This window comes from Saccopteryx bilineata, chromosome 2 (genome assembly GCF_036850765.1).
Source record: "Saccopteryx bilineata isolate mSacBil1 chromosome 2, mSacBil1_pri_phased_curated, whole genome shotgun sequence".
Taxonomy (NCBI): domain Eukaryota; kingdom Metazoa; phylum Chordata; class Mammalia; order Chiroptera; family Emballonuridae; genus Saccopteryx; species Saccopteryx bilineata.
The window spans coordinates 314,533,281-314,555,354 of NC_089491.1; the positions used below are offsets into that span (position 1 = coordinate 314,533,281).

A 22,074-nucleotide genomic window follows, 5' to 3' on the forward strand; every position below is an offset into this window, starting at 1 on the left:
CAGTCTCAGAGACTGTTTTCCAGGAACCTGGCACAGAGAACTGTGAAAAGTTTATGAATAAGTATGTTTTTTTTCTGAATCAGGCAACACACTTCTCTTAAAAAGACCAAGCAGTTTCTTTTAGAATCTAGCTTAAATGACCACCGTCCTTTCCCAATGACAAATAATAAGCAAGATTGGCAGAGACCTCGAGACAGGAATTTATCGTCCCGAGGCTGGACAGAGACTAGGAGAGGAGCTGCTTTGGGGGACCAACGCATTGGACTGGGGTGGGTGATGTGGGCAGGATGACCTTGTTCTCGCTCAGCCTGACCTGATCCTGATTCTGTTACGTGAGACAGCGGAGAGGGTAAAGGACTTGCCTAAGGTCACATAGCAGCATGACAGGTTCTAGGAAAACTCCTGTCTGCTGACGCCTGGAGGAGGGCTGTTCACATTCCAGGTGGCTTCCATCAGCCTGGACTTATCTCTAGTTGTATACACACTCTTTTGAAGTTGCTATGGAAATCCCACTTCAGCAAGATGCATTTTGAAAGACATTTCTCATGTCTTGGGCTGGCTTTTATGTGATGATAAAGGTTTTTCTCATTTCCTCCTTCCAAGTAGGGAGGGGGAATTAGTAATTACCCAGAACAGCCTGCTGTTGGGAGGGCAGCAGCCGGTTGCTGGGAGGGCAGCGACAACAGCAGGCTTGTTTTCCTTGGACCCCAGTGAGGCATTACATCATGGGCTCCGAGGCTTGACAGTTGTGGCACTCGGCATTCTCTGGGATTCTCCTGGCTGCCTGCCCGCCTCCCACAGGCTGCCCAGAGCCCATCCGAGGAACCTCCTCATTAGACACTGTCACTCGCCGAGCAGCCTTGCCGACGGAGAGACCTTCCACAGCTCTTATCCTAAGCCCAGCAGGTACGGGAAGCAGGCCTTTCTGGCGCACCCTGAGCAGAGGTTTGCCAACTCACACGTTTGTGTTTATCTCTATTGGAGGAGCAGCAAGTCCTCTCATAACATTGATAAAGTGGGCTGAGTCTTGTGAGCGGAGCCGGGTTTTATAAATGACCTAACAGCCTCTTGAATGGATTCCCTTTGTACTCTTCCCTCCTGAGGCTTGAAGTTGTACACATGGGCTGCCTCAGTATCTCCAGCTTGGCAACAGGTCTCTAGTGAGAATGTTATGAATTTTCATATTTTTCTGGTTATTTGTATTATAATAAGAAATTTGATTCTGGAGACCTAGCCCTTGAAACTGGAGAAAAACAATTAGTGGCCTAGTCTTTCTTTCATTAAAACAGAGCCACCTCCATCATAAGGGAGGTAAAAAGAGGTTTCCTTCCTCCATTCTCTTCTGCCTCCATCTCAGACACCCAGCTGAGCACCAGCCAGAAGTCTAGGAGCATAAACTCCCTCCTCCCACAAGCTCCTCCCACCTCCGACAGAACCTTCAACTCCAAAGAAGCAGTAGGGAGACCATCGACAGGAGGGAGCACATTGCATCGGGAGATGCAAGCCCCCAAAGAGGCCTTGTGTGCTGGGCTGAGCTGAGAAGAGCCCTGAGAATCATGGGTTGAGGACTGTGGTTTCTCACGGCCCCTTGGGTTTGAAGCATAACCTGCTATGTGGACCACCTGCAAGGACCCCCAAGGCAACAGGAAGAAGTGATTAGATCTTCTAGTCATAGTTATTTTTATCTAAAAAATTAGCTCTGCTAATATTTTAATATGCAGGTAGACAGTAATACATGGGTGCAATTTATAACGAACATCCATGTAGCGGGAGGAGAATACATACTCAAAACATTTTTAGTAGTAGGAGTATATGATTTTAAAAGTTTGTAAACCACTGGTTTGGGCTCTCAGAGGACTAGTTAGTGGGATCATATCCTGCCACACTGGATGAAACCTGTTAGACCTAGGAACCCTGCCCTCCAGCCACAGAAAGAAGTCAGCACCCCATAGGGCAGAGGGGCTGCCTCAGGAAGTCCTGCTGCCTGGTGCCAGTTCTGGAAAGATCACTGTAATTCAAAGAGGAATGTCACAGCAGGGGATGGGAGGAGAGTGAGGAAAAGAGAAAGGACAGGGGAGGGAAGGGGATCCTACACCAGCCCTTTGAAACAAATCTGCAGCGTTAATAAAAGGAAAATAGTTCTGGAGATGCAGAAGACTCCTAATTATGAGGAACAAAAAGCAGATTCTTGGGCATCCCTCACAGGGTACAAACGACGTGGTCTCTGTGACAAAGAAGAGTGGGCACGTGCGACATAAACACGCATCTGTTTCACATAAACATCAAGTTCCAGAAAACTAAAATTGTTTTAGCGAAAAGAAAATCGACACCGGGGGCACTGAATTTTTTAAAATGTGGAATGTGAAGGACAAACTGAAAAGTTCTCACTGAATATAGAAGACAAGAACAAAGACATGAGAGGAGAGGGTGAATGGGAACAAACTAAAAGCTATAGACTCAAGACCAAATCCAAGAATTAGTGTTAGTTTTGGAGAAAGAAACCAGAATAAGGTGGATAAAAGCATAATCAAGGACATGCATGAAGAAAACTTTTCCAGAACTGGCCTGCTAAGGGGTGATGGGAGGTTAAGATTAAGCAAATCAGAAAGGCTTTCTGTTATCCTGTTAGAATGGGGAGGAAATTTTTTTTTTTCCTGGAAAATTTACTGAATCATAAGGTGAAGCAATCCTAGAAGCACACAGGCAACACAGTGCAGACTTTTCCTCAGGAACCTTAAATCCCAGGGGACGTTAAGGCATTGCTGCCATTTACATAAGGAAACAAGAAAAACAAGTCATTCTTGGAGTTCTGTGGACTCAGAAGATAAACAGCCTATAATACTTTTGGGGGAGCTTGCCTACCAGGTGACCCAGGGATGAATCCCAGTTAAGAGCTTCAGAATGGAATAATGTGAAAGATAGGCACACAGCATTGAAATCAGATAACATGAAATCCAGATGACATTTAAGCATGGTTACAGAACCAAATTTTAGAAAAACTAGTTTCTGGAAAGAGTAACTGTGTGAAAGGAAAATAGTAATTCCATAATAATTAGAGTGCTGCAAACCCTCAGATTAAGACGTTGAAAGAGAGGAGGCTAGAAAGGATTAGTAAAAGCATGCTAAATTCATCATCTTAGGTAGAAGAGAATTTTAAAAAGCCTTATCACTTGATTTTAATAATTGGAGACATATAGTGTAAGTCATTTTTAAACCTAAAGATAACCGCAGATAGAATTTTTAAAGAATAGCAATAATGATAACAATGGCATCAGCCAGGTATTATTTTGCTCAACCTGCACCCCAGTTCTGTGAGGTACAGGGGTTGTTGTCCTCTCCATTCCACATGTGAGAAAACTGAGGCACAGAGAGGTTAAGCAATGGCTTTGGGTCACAGAGCCAGGGTATGGCAGACCTGAGGCCCCAACGCCTTGCCTGAGAGCCTCGCCCTTACCTACCCTGAGAATATGTACTTACCACATCACAGGATGAGACACACAAACATCAGACAGAAAAATAAAGGAAGCAGGAAGGAAGAGTTTAAAAACAGGACACACGAAACAAGATGAGAAAAACACTAAACTTAAAATTTATAACAACAAAATTGAGTTTACCTCCCCTATTGGAAGATAATGTCTCTTGCTTAGGTAGGATTTAAAAGCAAAATTTAATTTCATGCTATTTAAAAAAGAGGTACCCTAAACGGAAGGACCAAGAAAAAGAAATTAATATCAAAGATTTATTCGACAAGTGCAAATGAAAGGGCAACTGAGTAGAAGTCACCGTTTTAAACCAAGCTGAATTCAAAGCAAAAACCATTAAATAGTTCAAAGCAACCATTTTAAGAAAGATAAAAAGACTAAACATAGTAATATTTTGAGCTTTTATGCAAAAATAAATGAGGTTAAGAATCTGAATTATGGAATGTTTTAATTAACTGATAAATACTGAACTTTGTAGCCTATAAACAAATAATACATCTCCTTTATTTAAAAAAAAAAAGATTTTATTCATTGATTTTAGATGAGGGGAGGGTAGCAGGAAGCATCAGCTCATAGTAGTTGCTCCTCCTTTGTACCTTGACCCGGCAAGCCTGGGGTTGCAGACCGCTGACCTCAGTGTTCCAGGTCAATGCTCCATCCACTGTGCCACCACAGGATCCTTTTAAAGCACCGCAGAATATTTACAAAAGTCAGTTAACTTCTTAGCCACACATTTCAAAACATCAGAAAAAAATTTTCAGATATATTTTGGAACTATAAGTTGTAAAACTTCAACTCAAAAACTTTTGGGGGAGAGTTTTAAAGCAATCTCCTCTATTACATCTTGGTCAAAAGAGAATGATTCAAACTACTATTTAAAAGATTACAATGACAATTCTATATATCAAAACTTCAAGGTGTAATCAAAGTTGTACTAAAATGGAAAAATCCTTAAAGTTTTTCAGTTAAAAAAAGTAAAACATGTAAATAAATTGAATTCATTAAAAGAATAAACAAACTTCAGGAGAGCAGATTAAGTTTATAACAAAGATAGGAATTAATGAATTTAAAAAACTGAAAAAACAAATTTATAAATCCAAACGAGGCCCTGGCCAGTGTCTCAGTGGATAGAGCATCCACCCACCATATAGATGTCCCAGGTTTGATCCCCAGTCAGGGCACACAGAGAATCTGCCATCTTCTTCTCTCCCCCTCCCTCTTCCACTTCTCTCCCTCTTCCCCTACCAGGGCCAGTGGCTCACTGGTTCGAGCATTGGCCCCGGATGCTGAGGATGGCTTGGTTGGTCTGATTGCATCAGCCTCAGGTGCTAAAAATAGCTCAGTTGCGAGCATCAGCCCCAGACAGGGTTTGCAGGATAGATGGATCCCAGGTGGGGCACATGGGATCACTGTCTCACTATCTCCCCTCCTCTTCCTTTAAAAAAAAAAAAAAATACAAGTGATACCAATGTCTAATAAATCTCATTAAGAAAAAAGTTAGGAAACACAAACAAAATTAGAAATTTTAAGGGGGAATAACTACTGATTCTAAGGATGTTGAAATAAACAAGACTAGCTTAACTTTTTTTTTTTAATAGAAAGGTGCATGGGTGGGGCATGCTCAGATAATACAAGACCCAGGTGCTCAGCAAATAGAAATCTCTCTTTCTTTCTCTCTTTTTAAAAGATTTTATCTTATTGATTTTACAGAGAGAGGAGAGTAGGGAGTGAGAAGTATCTACTCATAGTTGCTTCACTTTAGTTGTTTATCACTTGCTTATTGCTTGTTGTATGTATCTTGACTGGGCAAGCCCAGGGTTTTGAACTGGTGACCTCAGCATTCCAGGTCATCGCTCTATCCACTGCACCACCGATAGGTCAGGCTTTTTTGTAAAAAAAAAACATTGAGGGGAACTTTTTCTACTCAATCTTAAAATGTATTATAAAATTCAAGTAAAGTCCCTATGGCATTACTAAAAAATTAGTAATGACAGACCAATGAAACCTATTGGAAAACTCTGTAATAAACCCTAGTATGTAAGAACCCAATATATGGAAAAGAAAACCAATTATGAAGCAAGAGATTATTTAATAAATGTTAATAGGGTGACTGGCTATTTGGATGAAAAATCAAATTAGAACCTCATCTCTCACCAGCCACCAAAATAAATTCAAAGTGGAGCCAAATATAAAAGAAGAAGTATGAACAAGCTCTAGAAACCAAACTGAATATTTAATCAATTCTGAGATGAAAAAGAACTGGTTAGCAAAAAAATGTCAGAAGAGAAGAAACAAGAAGGAAAAGACTAGTGTATTTAATAACCGCATATACACAAATTTAGATTTCTGTCCTTCAGAAATATAAACTTATTTAAAAAGCAGATGTTGACCCTGGCCGGTTGGCTCAGTGGTAGAGCATCGGCCTGGCATGCAGGAGTCCCAGGTTCGATTCCTGGCCAGGGCACACAGGAGAAGCGCCCATCTGTTTCTCCACCCCTCCCCCTCTCCTCTCCTTCCTCTCTGTCTCTCTCTTCCCCTCCCGCAGCCGAGGCTCCATTAGAGCAAAGTTGGCCCGGGCGCTGAGGATGGCTCCATGGCCTCTGCCTCAGGTGCTAGAATGGCTCTGGTCGCAACAGAGCAACGCCCCAGATGGGCAGAGCATCGCCCCCTGGTAGGCATGCTGGGTGGATCCCGGTTGGTGCATGCGGGAGTCTGTCTGACTGCCTCCTCGTTTCCAACTTCAGAAAAAAAATAAAAAATAAAAAGCAGATGTTACTCTAGGAAAAATGTTTGCTGCAAACATGACAAAAGATAAATATTCCTATTATACAAAGCTGTCTTAGACACCAATCAGAAAAACTCAGGTTTTCAGTAAAAAATAGGCTAAAAATAGACAACCATAAAGGAAGAAGAAGTACAAAAAGGCAATAAAATGAAACACATATTTAGTCTCACTAATCAAAGAACTACATGTTAAAACTGCAAGGAGGATGACTTTTTTCTCCTCTGGAATTGACAAAAATTTAAATAAATATAATTCACTACTTAGAAAGTTGTTATTGATAGTGATGGGGTTGTTTCTCTCACACTGATGGCAAAAAGGAAAACTAGCACCGTCTTTCTGGGAAACATTTTAATAGTATGTCATGCTAGCCTGTACAAGTTTGGAATTTTAACCCAGTAATTCTTCTAGGAAGCTATTCTAACGCAATAATCAACTTATGTTCAGAGTTTTCTGCTGTCTCCAGCAGTGGAGAATCAGAAACCAAGTAACTGTCCAAGATTTAAATGGTTAAATAAATTCAGCATGTCCATATGATGGGTAGTTAGGCAACAGTTTTAAAAAAAAAATCAGCCTTTTGAAGACTATAATAAGGTAGAAAGAGTGTGGTGTGATATTTGGAAAAGGAGCATACAGTATTACATAGGATGTTATTCAGTTAAAATATATAAATATTATAATAATTTAAATATATAATATGTATGGAAAATATATGTAAATATTAAGCTGTTTTCTATGTGGGCTGTTATATGTGATTTTTCATTACATTGTATTGTATTTTCTACAATGAGAATGCATGCCTTAATATATATGTATTTGTTGTTTTTTAATGGAAAGAGATAACATTGTTTTTTTTCTCCCTCCACAAAACCCCTTTTCATCTTCCACAGGAACTCATGTTTTATATCAGCAGGGCTTGGAAAGACAAGTTCAATGGCTCAGTTTTTACAAATAACCCTCTCAGAAAAGCGCAATGAAAGTTCCTTGCTGAGGGATCTCCTTCCGACCTAGCAGCCAGGCTGCAGGACAAGACGAGCCTAGGCTGGAGACCAACCCCCCCCTCCCGCGTTGCCCCGGAACGTTGTGTCAGTTAAAGACGTCTGTGGCCGCGGGACGTTTATAGGAGGAGGTGGAATTCTGCAGGTGAAGGGTGATCGGAGGCACGGCTCTATTGGCTCTTCAGCACCGGCTCTGGGCCTTAGAGGCTCTGATGGCCCAGCGGGTTGGGAGAAACCGCGTGTCAGCAGGTGGTTTCTGCACCTCGAAGGCCCGGAGGAGGCTGGTGCGGGGCTGTGCCCAGGCTCTCTCCGCCAGGGGGCGCTGGGCGGGCGGAGGAGCACGAGCGCGGGGAGGGGGAAGGGGGGTTGGGGGCGGGGTCTCCACCAGCAGAGGCAGGGTGCACGCGAGTTCAAGTTCAATTCTGCTGTGGCGCGAGCGCCCGCGGGTGGCTCCGGGCCTGGAGCTCTGCCCCAGGGCCGTTTCTCACTCGGGTCTCTGGAAGCACACACTCTCATTTCCTGTGCAGACTTTCCGTTTTTCCCCATCCCTGCTCCTTCACAGCCCGCTTTTTCTTTCTGTTATTTCTGATTCAATAATTCTTTCCTGTTTTTCATTTGCAGTAATTTTGTGCTCTTTGAACCTTGAGCATGGGATTAATTTGTGACAAGTGTCCTTGTACTTCTATTTATATTAAAGAATAACGTTACTTATATATTTGAATGAATGAATGAATGACACCTCTTAGGAGAATGAAGAACTGGGGCAAACAGGGAAATTTCCATAAAATTAGCATTTGAAAGCACGTGAGTTAGGGACAGTGGATGCAAAGTGAACTCCATATTGCACTGTAAAACCATTCCATTTTTCCAGTTAGGTCATCCCCAGATAACCCCAGGCTGTGTTATCCTGGGTTTCTCTACAGTATCTCTTCTGGGAAGTGATCACCAAAGGCTTTCTGCTTCCAGGATCTTTGCCTTAGGTCAGGGGTCGGGAACCTAAGGCTCGCAAGCCAGATGTGGCTCTTTTTTTTTTTTTTTAATTTTAATTTTATTTTATTTATTCATTTTAGAGAGGAGAGAGAGAGAGAGAAGGGGGGAGGAGCTGGAAGCATCAACTCCCATATGTGCCTTGACCAGGCAAGCCCAGGGTTTCGAACCGGCAACCTCAGCATTTCCAGGTCGACGCTTTATCCACTGTGCCACCACAGGTCAGGCCATAGATGTGGCTATTTTGATGGCTGCTTCTGGCTCGCAGACAAATCTTTAATAAAAAAAAATAATAACCTTAAAAATATAAAACAGTCTCAATGTATTACAATCCATTCATTTCCTACCACTCATGTTCATGGTTGCTGGTGGCTGGAGCCAATCACAGCTGTCCTCCGGGACAACACCAAATTTTTATTGGATAATGCATAATGTACATGGGTCGTTGTATGGCTCTCATGGAATTACATTTTAAAATATGTGGTGTTCATGGCTCTCTCAGCCAAAAAGTTTCCCTACCTCTGCCTTAGGTAAGCACAGCTACGTGCCAGGTTCTTTCTCCGGTTGGTAAGGATTATCCAACCTTTCTCCACTTGGAATCCATGAGAGAATTAAGCCCTAAAAATATGGGCTGGGATGACCATCTTCCCATTTTGCCAAAGATGGTACACAGCTAAGAACCATGCTAGATGTATCACAGAAAGTTGCTTGTCTCTTACGGATGCCGAAGGGCACCTGGCTGACACCTCATCCTCTGGGATCAGTTGAAAGGGTGGCACCACTGGGAAGAGACCATGCCACAAACCTTGCTACAAGGTCCTTGGAGAAAGCTCAGGTAAGGAAAAGGGAGGGGTTCCTATTGCCATCCTGGCCACATCTATTTATGGGCTGACATTAGCTGAGACAGGAAATCCATATTATGTCAACTTTGGGTTGTTTTGTTTGCCCCTGGTGATCCATTGTGCCCTGAATCTCCAGTGCAGGCATCTGCCAGCAGGGGACTAGACGCTTACCCACAGGCCTGTCCATGTGTTCGGTGGCCCAGGCCGTGTCAAGTGGGCTCTCTCCGCTCCTCTGTTCCTTCCACTGCCCTGGCTGGTGTGGAGCCCCAACCACTGAAGGATCTTTCATAAGCTTTTCTCCTATTTAGTACCAACCCCTTCATCTAGAACCTTGGCCCCAGTTCCTGAGAAGCTTAGCTGAGGGCAAGTATGGGTGAGAGAGAGCTTGCTATACTCCAAATAGCACCTCACCGAGTGCACTCCATCCACAGTCCCCTCTGCCTAGATGCCCACTACCCCTTCTGTGCCCAGGAGTTTAGGCACAACCATAGTCTCCTGGTGCCTTGGGAGTAGTGGCCTTGGGAACCTACCAGCCCTAACACACCTGGCCATTTGTTCTCCTGAGAGGCTCGTGGGAGCAGCCTGCTAACAGACCCCTGCAGGCTGGCCCAGACACTCTGAGACAGGTCTGATAGGCTCTGCCACCCCCACAACAGAGGGGCCACAACCCCTAGTAAGTAAAACTTCTTTTGAAAAATTTAAACGCGTTTCAGCTGAGCCAACACATGTTAGCAATAACATTGTGTGCCAGAGGCTGAGCCCTGTGGCAGGTACCGCCTGAGCTCAGGGTAAAGGGACAGTTTGGCTCCTGGTTCCACCATTTACCTTGCACACTGTAAATGTCCTTAACTTGACCAGAGACATGCTATTTCTTTGAACACCCTTTGGGACAGGGAATTTATCACTTTAAAAGGCCTTTCAATCTATGTGCAGACAGCTCTGACTTAGAAATATCTTCCTAGCATTGGTTAAAAATTAACTCCTGTAGTTTCCATCTTGGGTCCTACCTCTGTTACCTGTATCCACACACAAGAAATTCAAGCAGCATTGTTTGGTGGTTTAACCATTGCCATTTAGGCAGGTATGGACGTGGGGTCTTGCTCATGCTCGGACAAGCAGGTAACCTTGGGCAAGTTAGCCTCAAGACATCCAGGAACTGGGATAATTCACAAAAAACCCTTGGCATAGGGGAAAGCATTTGGCACCCAGTGAACACCCAGTGAAGCAGGCTGGTATTCCCTCTTCCACTGATGGTCCCTTAAATATTTGAGAACAGGTTTCATCTTCTCCAAATGAATGGCCTCTAATCCTCCAACAACTCATCACAGGACTCTGTCAGTCTCCATTATTCTGCTCACTTACCTCTCTGGTCATCAGTGGACACAGTGTCCAAGTGTTAGGCAAACTTCCATTTTCTCAGCATTGTTCTCCTTTTAATGAGCTTGGGAGTGGCCCACAGGAAGGGTAGGGGGTGCCCAGAACAGAAATAATGGCCTGGGAATTGGGGACTGAGACCCAGGGCACAGCTCTGGTTAGGCTAGGCACTTCTGACAGCTCTCATTCTGCAGCCACACACTTTATTGTTAACTTTGCCTCAATACAATCGCAAAGACCCTGCTTAGCCTGAGCCTGCAGAGAGTAACTGGCACCCCCACCCCACACGGCCTACCACCTGACAGGAGCCACAGCTGAATTAAGGACTGAAGGGTGTTAAGCCATGTGGGGAACAGATAGAACTCCGAGTGTCAAGAGACTCATACCCTGCACCCAGTTTTAGCAAGGGGAAGGGGGGGCTGGCCTGAGGGGTCTATTTCTCTGCTTTAGTTTTCCTGCTGCTAAAAGCAGTGGTTGCCTGGCCCTGGCAGATCTTCAACAGGATTGCCTGAGCACCAGGTATTGAGACGGCCTCCTCTCCCCCTCAGGACCCGTTTCAGGCTGGTCCCTCCTCGTCACTATCTGTTCCACCAGAATCTGCTTCTTCTGGCTGGACATTCGCTGCCATTTCCCTTCATCATGCCTGCCCCCAGAGAACGCATCCCCTCGCAAGGATGCATCCACACCTCAGTCAAAATGTTGAGGCAAGCCTCTTCCCTGGGCTGTAATGCTCATATTATGAATAGTTTGCTAAGAAATGTTATTAATAATTATTGAGCCCTACTATTTGCCAGGCAATATTATTAGGAATTAAACATGCCTTAGAGAATAAACTACACATGATTTTCTTCCTCATGGGGTTTACAGTCTATAAGGGAAGACTTATAAAAAGTCAAGAAACAAGTGTGTAATGTGAAATCTGTGGAGGAGTTAAAAAACATGGTTGCAGTGATTTTACAAAAAGTAATGAGGTTGGAGAGGGATCCTACTCAGCTGGGACCTGCTTGGAAGGTCTCTCTAAAGAGGTTATATTTCAGCTGAGACTTAAAGGATAAGAAGAACTGAGCCTTTTACAGACAGAGAGGAAAAGCTCTCCAGAAAGAAAGAACAACGTGGCCAAAAGCCCTGAGCTGGTGATGAGCGTAGTGTGTGGGCTTACTGGAAGGAGAGTGGAATGGACGGGCATGTGAGTGTAGCAGGACTTGAGCTACAGATGGGTATCACTCTTGTATCTTTGTGGAGAAAAAGTTGGAAGAAAACTACTAGGAGGATGAGTTAGGAAACCATTGCAGCAGGCCAGTCAAGAGACAGCGGACTTAGAAGAGTGCTGGTGGCCGTGTGGAGTTCTCAAGTGCCTCCTGCGTACCAGGCTAAGTTTGATTCGCACGTTCTCCTGCACTGCATATCCCGTGTATCAAGTGTGTGTTCATACTCATCATGCTGCCCCTAATTTCTCTCTGCTTCTCTGTTCTTGTCTTCTTTCCTTTGGGAATTTTATCCGTTAATATTAGTTTTTGGCTGCAAGTGACAGGAAACCCAAAATAGCAGTTGCTTAAACAAAACAGAAGTTTCTTTGTTATGCAAAAGAAGACAGGGAAAGCATCAGTCCAAAGCAGATAAGGTGCTCAGCGGCCTCAGGGACCCAGGTCCTTTCTCTCTGGCTGCCCTGCCAGCCTTGGTACATGGCTCCTCTTTCAGAGTTCAGGAAGGCTGCTGGAGCTCCGGTCATTCCATCTACCTTTTAGCCAGAGGAGGGAGAAAGGGCCAATATAAGATGTGCTCTTTTTTTTAAAAAAAAAGGCATTTCCTAAAAGTAACAGGTGTCATTTCCATTCACAGCCACTGGTCTTTCATATACCTGGGAAAATGTAGTCTTTATTATTGGTAATCATTGCTCATTCCTGGGTTTTTTTTTTTACCCATGAAGAAAGGGAGAAAGGCTATTGGGCCATAACTATCTTTTAGGCTGAAAACTATTCCTCGTACCGACATCTAACTCCATTCTGCCTTCTATTCAGGCATCAAGCCCTATGGTTCTTACTCTATGGTGTCTGTTGAGGTTATCTTTTCCTGCACCCTCACTAATACAGATCCCTGTCATTACATCAGACTACAGAAATCACTGCTCTGGCTTCAAATTATACTATCACTACATACATCCTATTACCCCTAAACCCTTCAATATCTCCCTCTAGAAGGTTAAGTCCATATTATTTGCTTTAATGTCCAAGTTCTTCTCCAGTCCAACCCCAGTCAACCTATGATAAAACCAGTTTGGTTCAATTTCAGTAACATTAGCAATGATTGTAATGTGGGGGAAGAAGAAACTCTTCCCTCTGCTTCAATGTTCTTTCAGTTGGTCTAATAATTAAATATGTGTGAGACAAATTAACAAGAGGAAATGACCAAATTTAATTACATATGTACTATGGGAACCCTACATGCATGAAAGGTTCAGAGACAGAAAGTTAAAATGAGATGTATATTATATTACATTCTGAGCTGAAGCTGTGGTCAGGAGCCTGAGGTTTCAAAGGGGAGGAAGGTCACTTACTGGACAATTAGAAGAGCAGACACTGAGAAATTAGATGCTTGTACTGCCATATAGGTCAAAAAAGTTATTTCTGGTGATAACTCTTATTATGGACAAGTCCCTTCATTTCAGTTCTTTAAGGGAGAAGTAAAAGTTTCACATGAGTCCTCAGGCTCTCGATTGCCTTCAGCTGAAAATAATTCATGTGCCCAAGTGGCACATCTTGGGGAGGCCTACTGTGAATCTTCACAATAATACCACCACAAATGTAGAAATGTAAGGTCTTATTGCCTACAAAATTGAGAGCACTAGTACCAGAGTTCAGAGAACCCAGGCTCTCAGCCTATCTTAATGGACCAGCCAGGTGACCTTGGGCAAGTCAATAACCATCTATTAAATAAGACAAATGCCTACAACTGTAGCTGGTTCTGGACAAACACCGGATCTTTTTCCTTTCCTGAGCCTCATTCTTTTGATCTTTAGGTTGGTGATAAAGCTTGTCTTACGTGCTCCATAGGTGGGTTATGGAGTTCAGATAAGAAGGCATGAAAGACTGTGGAAACAATAAAATGTAAGACTGTGCTCCTCTGGCCCTGGCTGGTTGGCTCAGTGGTAGAGCATCAGCCTGGTGTGCAGGAGTCCCGGGTTCGATTGCCGGCCAGGGCACACAGGAGGGGTGCCCATCTGCTTCTCCAGCCCTCCTCCTCTCCTTCCTCTCTGCCTCTCTCTTCCCCTCCCACAGCCAAGGCTCCATTGGAGCAAGGTTGGCCTGGGCGCTGAGGATGGCTCTGTGGCCTCTGCCTCAGGCGCTAGAATGGCTCTGGTTGCAACAGAGCATCACCCCCTGGTGGGCATGCCAGGTGGATCCCGGTCGGGCGTATGTGGGAGTCTGTCTGACTGCCTCCCCATTTCCAACTTCAGAAAAATACAAAAAAAAAAAAAAAAAAGACAGTGCTCCCCTGTCTCTCCCAATGGCCCTAGGAAGCGAGCAGGCAGGACGGAGTCCAGAGTCAATGTTTTGTGAATTAGGACATGGCGACTCAATGAGACTCAGTGGTTTGGCCTGTCCCCTGACTTGCAGGACAGTGGAGCCTGGGACCCCAGGAACCTGATTGCCTGCCACAGGACTCTTGGAGTATTTGTTAAATTGGAGAGTTATCTTATGTTACTGTTCAAGGGTCAAAGGAGAAAGTGTAATGTGCAAAGAAAAATAAATTTTTCTTTTATTTTGGGCTTGGATGTCACTTTATAATTTATTTTAGGGCATGCTGTCTGCTACCTAGACAGAAATTGTGATTGGAACTATAAGAAACCAGTGATTTTTAATGGGAAGCCACTTTCTGTTAGTGCAGGGGTCGGGAATCTTTTTGGCTGAGAGAGCCATGAACGCCACATATTTTAAAATGTAATTCCGTGAGAGTCATACAACAACGCGTGTATATTAGGCATTACCCAATAAAAATTTGGTGTTGTCCCAGAGGACAGCTGTGATTGGCTCCAGCCACCTGCAACCATGAACATGAGTGGTAGGAAATGAATGGATTGTTTTATTTATTATTTTTTATTTATTTATTCATTTTTTACAGAGACAGAGAGTGAGTCAGAGAGAGGGATAGACAGACAGGAACAGAGAGAGATGAGAAGCATCAATCATTAGTTTTTTGTTGCGAGTTGCAACACCTTAGTTGTTCATTGATTGCTTTCTCAGATGTGCCTTGACCACGGGCCTTCAGCAGACCGAGTAACCCTTTGCTGGAGCCAGTGATCTTGGGTTCAAGCTGGTGGGCTTTTTGCTCAAACCAGATGAGCCTGCGCTCAAGCTGGAAACCTCGGGGTCTCGAACCCGGGTCCTCTGCATCCCAGTCTAATGCTCTAGCCACTGCGCCACTGCCTGGTCAGGCAGGAAATGAATGGATTGTAATACATGAGAATGTTTTATATTTTTAACGTTATTATTATTTTTTTTTTGTTAAATATTTGTCTGCAAGCCAGATGCAGCCATCAAAAGAGCAACATCTGGCTCACGAGCCATAGGTTCCCGACCCCTGGGTTAGTGGATACAGGTAGAAACATCCTATTGTCCTTGACTGCCACATCAGTTTTTGGGGGGTAGGCAGTGTTGGGGACTGGCTAGACATTTTCTGAGAAAGTATATGTCAAAATTAATAAAGTAATTAACTATACTTTCAACTTACAGAGTTAAGCAAATGTGAATATAGTTAACTGGGCAGTAGCTTTATAATTACTTTGTCAAGTTTAACATACGAAATTGCTCCCACTTAGTTACCAGCATTCTTAATTTGTTTTGTTCTTATTTATAATTTAAACTGTGCATTTTATTTAGGGAATAAATGTGTCTTGAGGCTTTTCATTATTTTAGAAATTAAACTATGCTCTCTTGAGGATTGCCAGACTGTCACTGCAGCCAAATTAGGCAAAGCCCGAGGGCTGGTGAGCCTCCGAGCCAGGGTCGGGAGCCTGGGCAAGGACGGCCTCAGGCCTGAGGAAGCAGAGAGCCATCATTTATTAAGCGCATGTCAGTGCTTTGCATACGTCATCCCACTTAACCCTTCCGATCAGCTTTTGCAGTATTATCTCCACTTCACTGAAGGAAGCACTGAGGCCAAGGACAGTGGAGTAACTTGCCCACCCTAGTGTGAGATTGCTGTCTAACTGCCTGTCCCCTGGCAAATGGTAGGCCAGTGAGAAAATGTCTTCTAGATTGCCTAGTGCTTGTAGGAGGTTAGTGGTTTTTGAGTAAATAAGAAACACTATCTGATAGTTCACAGCTTTACAATCCACATAGCTTCTTCTCTGTGGCCCAGCATGCTGCGAAGTGGACGTGGCCGGAGTAATTTTCCCATCTTAGAAATTAGGGAATGAGGGCTTTGAGAAGTAAATGGAGTAGAATCTCACTGCTGTCCCCAAACCTCCCTCCCAGGTCCCCTTGGCAACCACGGGTCATCCAGCCTGAGTATCCCAGGGGGCTGGCTCTGGCTCTCCCTCCTCACTCATTGCTTGCAAACACCAGAGCCCACGGTCACTTAGACTGACAAGCAAAGGACTGACCCCATATTTGGGTGAAGGAATAGTAGTGATGGCAGTGGTAATATTTGTTTTAGAGAATAATTGTGTTTCCTGGAAAGTCTGTGGAGAATTGTGGCATTGCTTGAGGTTGTTTTTAATAAAATCACCCATCAGATAAAAGTAGTTGCCCATAGATAAGTGTTCAGCCAAGGAATCATCATCATCATTATCATGACCATGGTCTTCCTTATCAACAACTCCACTCTAATCACAACAGATATGACAGAGAGAGAGAGAGAGGGAAAAAGGAGGACTTTTGAGGACTTGACACATGAGGACTTTCCTTCACGTCTCCTTCTCTGGCTCCCTCATTTAAGTGAGTCAGTTTTTCTCCCATCTGTTTGCTTTTTGGCACTTCATGCAATTGTCTGGGCTCTTTCATTTTTCTTTCCAACGTTTTCCCTCCCGAAGTTTCTCCTTTGTTCTGGCAGCCTCCTCTCATCTGCTGGTTCCAGTCCTGTGAAGTGTCAGAGGTGGGTTGCAGTTTTCAGGAAGCATTTTGTTGCCTGGCAACATGTAACAAGTGTCTTCTGTGATGGCTGCTTCCTGTAAGACAGAGCCAGGGTTGGGGATGCTGGGATGAAGATGCCTCTGGTGGCCTGTCTGGGAGGAGAGAGACAGACCGGCAGACAGATTGGCTTGTATGGTATCTCTGAGAGCAGCTGTGCTGATTGTTTTATAATGGCCGAGGTACCAGCTCACCTTCTTCTGTCCTGATGCAGGAATCACAGGTGTTTTTTAGTCAAAAGTTTTGGTTAGGGTCCATCAGAGGTTCTGTGTAACTTGGCGGTCACCTGCTGTGGCCCCCCAAGGTATGGCTGACCCTGGTGACAGCTGCTAGGCAGTTTCTATCTGAACTCTCATTTCATCTTCTTCCCCGTGGGGTGCCAAAGGCCGGCAGTCTGTGAAGCCGCGTGGCTTCTGGAGCTGCAGTCTGACCAGCACAAGCTCCCCAGAGACTGGGTAGAGGGGAGTGCTGGTGGCAGGTAATAGAGTGTGACCAAAGAAACACCTGCCTTAGAACTGGAAGGGGCTCTAGAGCTTATTTAATCAAATCCTCACATTTTACATGTGAGGAAACCAAGGTCCAGAGAAAGAAAGCAATTTGTCCAGAGTCACACAGCAAGTTGAAGAGAATCTGAGCTCCCATTTAGCTCCCAGGATGGGGTTGACCTTCCCGGGCTGACATGTCTGGTGCCTCATAGGGTATGAAGAGACAGCATAGAGGTGAGAAACACAGTGGACTTGGGCCCAGCACGCTCTGCTCTGGCCTCCATTTCCTTACCTGAAAGAATGAGGTTTGTCAGATTAGACATAGCCCAAGATTCAGTGACTCCCAGAGACAAAGCTGACCCAAAAGGCCAGGTTTTTGACCATGTGTCCATGCTGTTCTCTCCCTTCCCCAGAAAGGCCTAGAAGTTGGGGGGGAGTCAGGCTAATGTTCCCTAGGAGAACCCCATTCTGCAGGAAGGGACCCTCAGCACAGGGCAAGCCTCCTGGAAATCTGTGTCTTCCCAAACACGGCCTCTTAAAGCCTCAGGATGGGAGCCGCAGCTGCCCACTCCCTGACCTAACAACCAGCTCTCTGCCTATGTGGCAATGGGTAAGACAAAGTGCTTGGAGAGTTATAGCCACTCAGAGCTGGAAGGGTCCCGAAAGAAAGCTCCTGTGACCCCTCATTTCTCAGATGAGCAGATGGAGGCCCAGATCTCTGAGACCACAGCGACCCTAAGGGGATTTTATACCATTCCCTTCAGGCCCTGCAAACAGAAGAAACCTCCAGATGGGTCATCTCTTCTTTGTCTTGCTCCCTTTTTTTCCTCCAGCAGGAATTTCTCAGTTCAAGAGGCAGAAAAAGGTGATGCTGAGCCGGGGACAGTCTGACTGTGGCTGCAGCCCTTCCTTCCTTGCTGGGGCAGCGGTGATGAGCAGAGAGGGCTGCAGAGGCCGCTGGCCTGAGCCTCCAGATGTGAACCTTTCCTTCCAGCAGCTGCCGTCAGGGCTCTCGGGGCACGCCAGCTCTGGAGGTTTAGAAGTTCCTTTGGCAAGAAGCCCCCTTGGGGGGAAAGCTGGATGTGTGCTGGCTATCTCCATTCTTTTCTCCATCTAGGACTGAGCTTCAGAATTAGCATTATTTCCGATGTGTACCAGGACTTCCTAGTTAATCGTATAAACCAAGGTCTGGGTGGTTTGACACTGTGACTGGCAGGCCTGGACCAGCACCTGAGACCCTACCCACCCCAGATTTTGTAACCTTTCACATGACCAAAGCCCACCTCATAATTCCAAAGAAGTGTGCCACCAGGACGCCCAAGCCTGTGGAAAGAGGTTAGGGGTTAGAGGCAAGTGCTCTCCTCGGGCAGGCTGCTTGAGGCCAGAGAGCATCCCGCAGCCCCCCAGAGCCCCGCAGCCGTGTGCCCCAGACCTGGTGCTTGCCTGGGTTGAGTCAGAGTTCTCCCCACTCACCTGGTGTCCGGGCTCTTCTTAAGCCACCCCTCTTCCCAGTGGCAGGGGGAGTCATCCAGCCAGAGCTCCCACGTCCTGCCCTTGAAGCTCCACTGCCCTGGGAAATAGTAACAAGAAAGCTTCGCAGAGAATCTCTTCCAACGGGTTTCTCTTTGTTCTTGGTCACAGGGCAGTCCCCACCTCCTTCCCACACTAACGCTGCCCAGGTGAGACTGCAGTTCTGGGCCCTCCTCAACATTTGCTCACCTGGGGAGCTGCCTGCCTTTAATTCTCTTTGGGAAGCATGACTGAGAGGAGAAAAACACCCTTCTTTCCTTTGAGGCTGCAGCCAAGACCACTGCTTACACAGCACTTCCCTCCAGGGGGCGCTATTCACATTGGAGTCTTGGTGAATAGTACTCCCGCAGTTGCTCAGCCCACAGTCTATGCTACTGAACAGGGCAGCCCTGGATCTGGCTGACTCCCCTGTGAGGCTGGCACACGGCAATACAGATCCAGGACCAGAAACCTGAGAAAGGGAGAAGCCCCGCAAGCTCTCCACTGAAAACTCTCTGAGCCTCCACTTCCTCATGGGGACAATATGGTCAAAGATGGGGCTGTGCAATCAGCCAAGCCCGAGGTCACACTCAGAATCTCACACTCGGTGGATGTTTTATTTTGTGCAAGTTCCCTGCTCTGGCTGAGCCTGAGTCTCCAACTCAAGAAAACGGGAAATGACATTACTAATCTTCACAGTGTGAGGATTAAATGCGATAATGCATACCAGCTTTGGCCCATGTGGCACACGGCTGATTCTTGGCAGATGATGATGATTGTTATCTCTTAAAATAGGAGTCAATGTCTAGTTCTACCTACCTCGCAGACATAGTCCCAGAAATAAAATGAGATGAGAAAGGAATTGTCTGTAAGGTCTTTGAGGGAATATTTTGCAAGAATTCCAACCACTGTTATTCTTGTCTCTGTATATGAAAAACGAAGCTGTGGTGCCCCTTTGTTTCTGAGTCATGCTCTGTGACTGATGATGGATGTTGGAAAAAGCTCAACCAGGAGAGAAAAGCTCACAGGCAGCAGACTAAGGCCCTGTCAGGTGGAGCTGAATGAAAACCAAAGACAGCAGCTGTGAGAGAAAGCAGAGGCCCCCAGAGGGGCAGGAGATAAGATGAGGTTTAACTGTTACCACCCCTGGAGCCATCCTTCACTCATGCCTCCTTTAGCACATCTGCTGAGCTTCCCTCAAGGGCCTGGCCACCCGGGCTGGCAGAGGCCATGCAGAAGTGAGGGCCCAAGGAACAGGTACAGGATAGGTCCCGTGGTGGGAGGGGACCTCAAGGAGCGCGGGAGCTAAGGGAGCTCTGCAGAGGGCACTTGATCTGGGAGGGCTTCCTGAAGGAGGAGATTTTGGGGGCCTGAGAGTGCTCCAGCATAAGCAGAGCTCAGAGGTGGGAAGAAAATGGGGTGGGAGAGAAAATCAGTAGTTGTTTGCCATGAGGTCAGCTACACTCGGTGTTGGAGGAGTAGGCAGGGGCCAGACCTCTGTCATCAGTTTAAAGAGTTTGGGCTTAATCTTCTCTCAAAGTAACAATTCTATTTATTTACTTATTTTTTTTTGTTTTTGTTTTTTTAACCCAGTGATGCAGGAGAGATGACACTTAGACACCAGACTAGTGCTGTGGGTGTGCCCCGGTTATGAATCATTTCCATTGGGCTAGTTGGAGTGCTGCCCCTTCCTTGCCACTGGAGAAAGCAAATCAGAACACAGAGAGTGAGAGTGCCGTTATCATAGGGGCAGCCTTGGAATTATCCTGACGTGAAACAGTAGATCACTCACAAATGTCAGTTCTTCCACTGCTGTTAGTCCTAGATAGAGGGTTTGGATACTGCAGTGTCTCCACTCGAGGCTCAGAGCACCGCTGTGCCTGCTACCCAAGGTCTGTGGGAGCCACTGGTGGCTTCTGAGCAGGGAAGGGTCTTGTTCTGGAAAGATTTCCCTGGCTGCAATGTAGAGGGAGGTGTGAGGGGAACACTAAGGTGACCGTGAGACAAGGAGACCAGTTGGGGACACTGCTGTAGTGATATACATGGGACAGGAAGCCACTTCCACCGAGATGGAGAGTCAGGGACAGGTTTGAAAGAACTAGAGCCCAGATTGACAGGACTGCCTCATCGGATGTGGGATGATGATGGAGGAAGTTAGAGAGGAGTGTCTGGGGTCCCGGCATGGCAAGATGGTGTTATTGTCCCCAGAAAGGAGATGCAGGAGGAAGAGAAGAGGATGTGGAGGGGACCAGGATATTAGGGAAGGGGCAGGTAATGAGCAGGGTTTAGGGTAAGTTAAGCTTAATTGACCTGCTATCCCTCCCAGAGATGTTCCACATGGCCAGAGAGATGTGCGAGTCTGAAGCTCAGAGGGGAGGTTGGGGCCATTTCAGAAGTCTGGGTGGTGACAGGGAAACCATGAAGGACACATGACTGTCCAAAGAGCAGGGTGCTGTGCTCCGTGGCCCTGGGAGGACGAGATTTGTGTTCCTACTCCACGCAGCCCCCACTTCGCATCACAGGACTCTGGCCCTGCTGGCAGCTCCGTCTTATGCCATTGACATCCGGCCTCCGGGAGATGTGCAGTGCCAGCTCACTGGATAAGCAAAACCAACCTGAAGCAAAGACTGTGTCCTCACAGGGACTGTCAGCCCCCTCACTGTGGGGCTCCCCCTGTCCTTCCTCCCAGGAGGGAGTGAGAAAGAGGCTGAACCAGTAAAAGGGAAATGAGAGGGGAGAGATAGAGAGAGGCAAGGGTGGGGTGCCACAGGAGGAGAAGAGAGAGAAGGATGAGAGAGAAGACAGAACAGAGAGGCAATGGGAAGAAAAAATAGAGGAGGGGGAAGAGAGGAAGCGAGGACGCAGGGATGCAGGTGACAGTGCAGGTCAGCAGTGCCATGTGTTCACTCAGCTCCACTCATTGAAGCCCAGTGCTGGCTGACTCTGAGAAAGCACCTCTTTATCCACCCTGCCTCTCCCTCCATGGTCATCCCCCCCCCCCCCCGCCTCCTTCTCCAGAGCTAGACCCTCCACCCCTGTTTGTCCTGGGTGCTATAAATGTTGTCTCCTCAGAGACAGTTTCTGCTAAGTGCACCTGTCCCCTCCCTCCTGGACACTTTCTCAGTTGTAACTCGGCGGTCTTTTTTCTCTCTCTTGTTGCTTGGTGTTGGCCTCCTTCACTGCACTATAAGGTCCATGAGGACTGGCACATAGTGGGGGCTCACGTGTAGTTGTTAACTGGATAAACTCATTTATGAAGCCCCAAATATGTGCCAGCTGCTATGCCTGGTCTTATGTTTGCTATCTTATCAAACCATGAGCACGACACCACGAGAGAGTTTCACACTTCCTTTTTACAGAAGAAGAGCCGAGACGTGGCGAGGTGAGCGCCTGTCTGAAGTCCCACAGACAGTGGCAGGGCTGGGGTCGGAACCCCGCCCTCACTACTACCGCACTCCCTCCAAACGCTGTGGAAGACATGCTTCCC

The 22,074-nt window shown here is 46.1% G+C and overlaps 1 protein-coding gene across 6 annotated transcripts in view; it reads left to right on the top strand.

Moving 5' to 3' along the window:
- The window catches only part of KCNN3 (potassium calcium-activated channel subfamily N member 3), a 164,154-nt gene that overhangs the window by 100,840 nt on the left and 41,240 nt on the right, over positions 1 to 22,074 (top strand). Inside the window, exon 1 of one of the 6 annotated variants that reach the window (XM_066261986.1) lies at positions 860 to 906. The exons of the other annotated variants lie outside the window; for them this stretch is intronic. The gene's annotated coding sequence lies outside the window, so the exon portion shown is untranslated. Of the gene's footprint in view, positions 1 to 859; positions 907 to 22,074 lie in introns of those variants that run through there. 6 annotated transcript variants of the gene reach the window in all.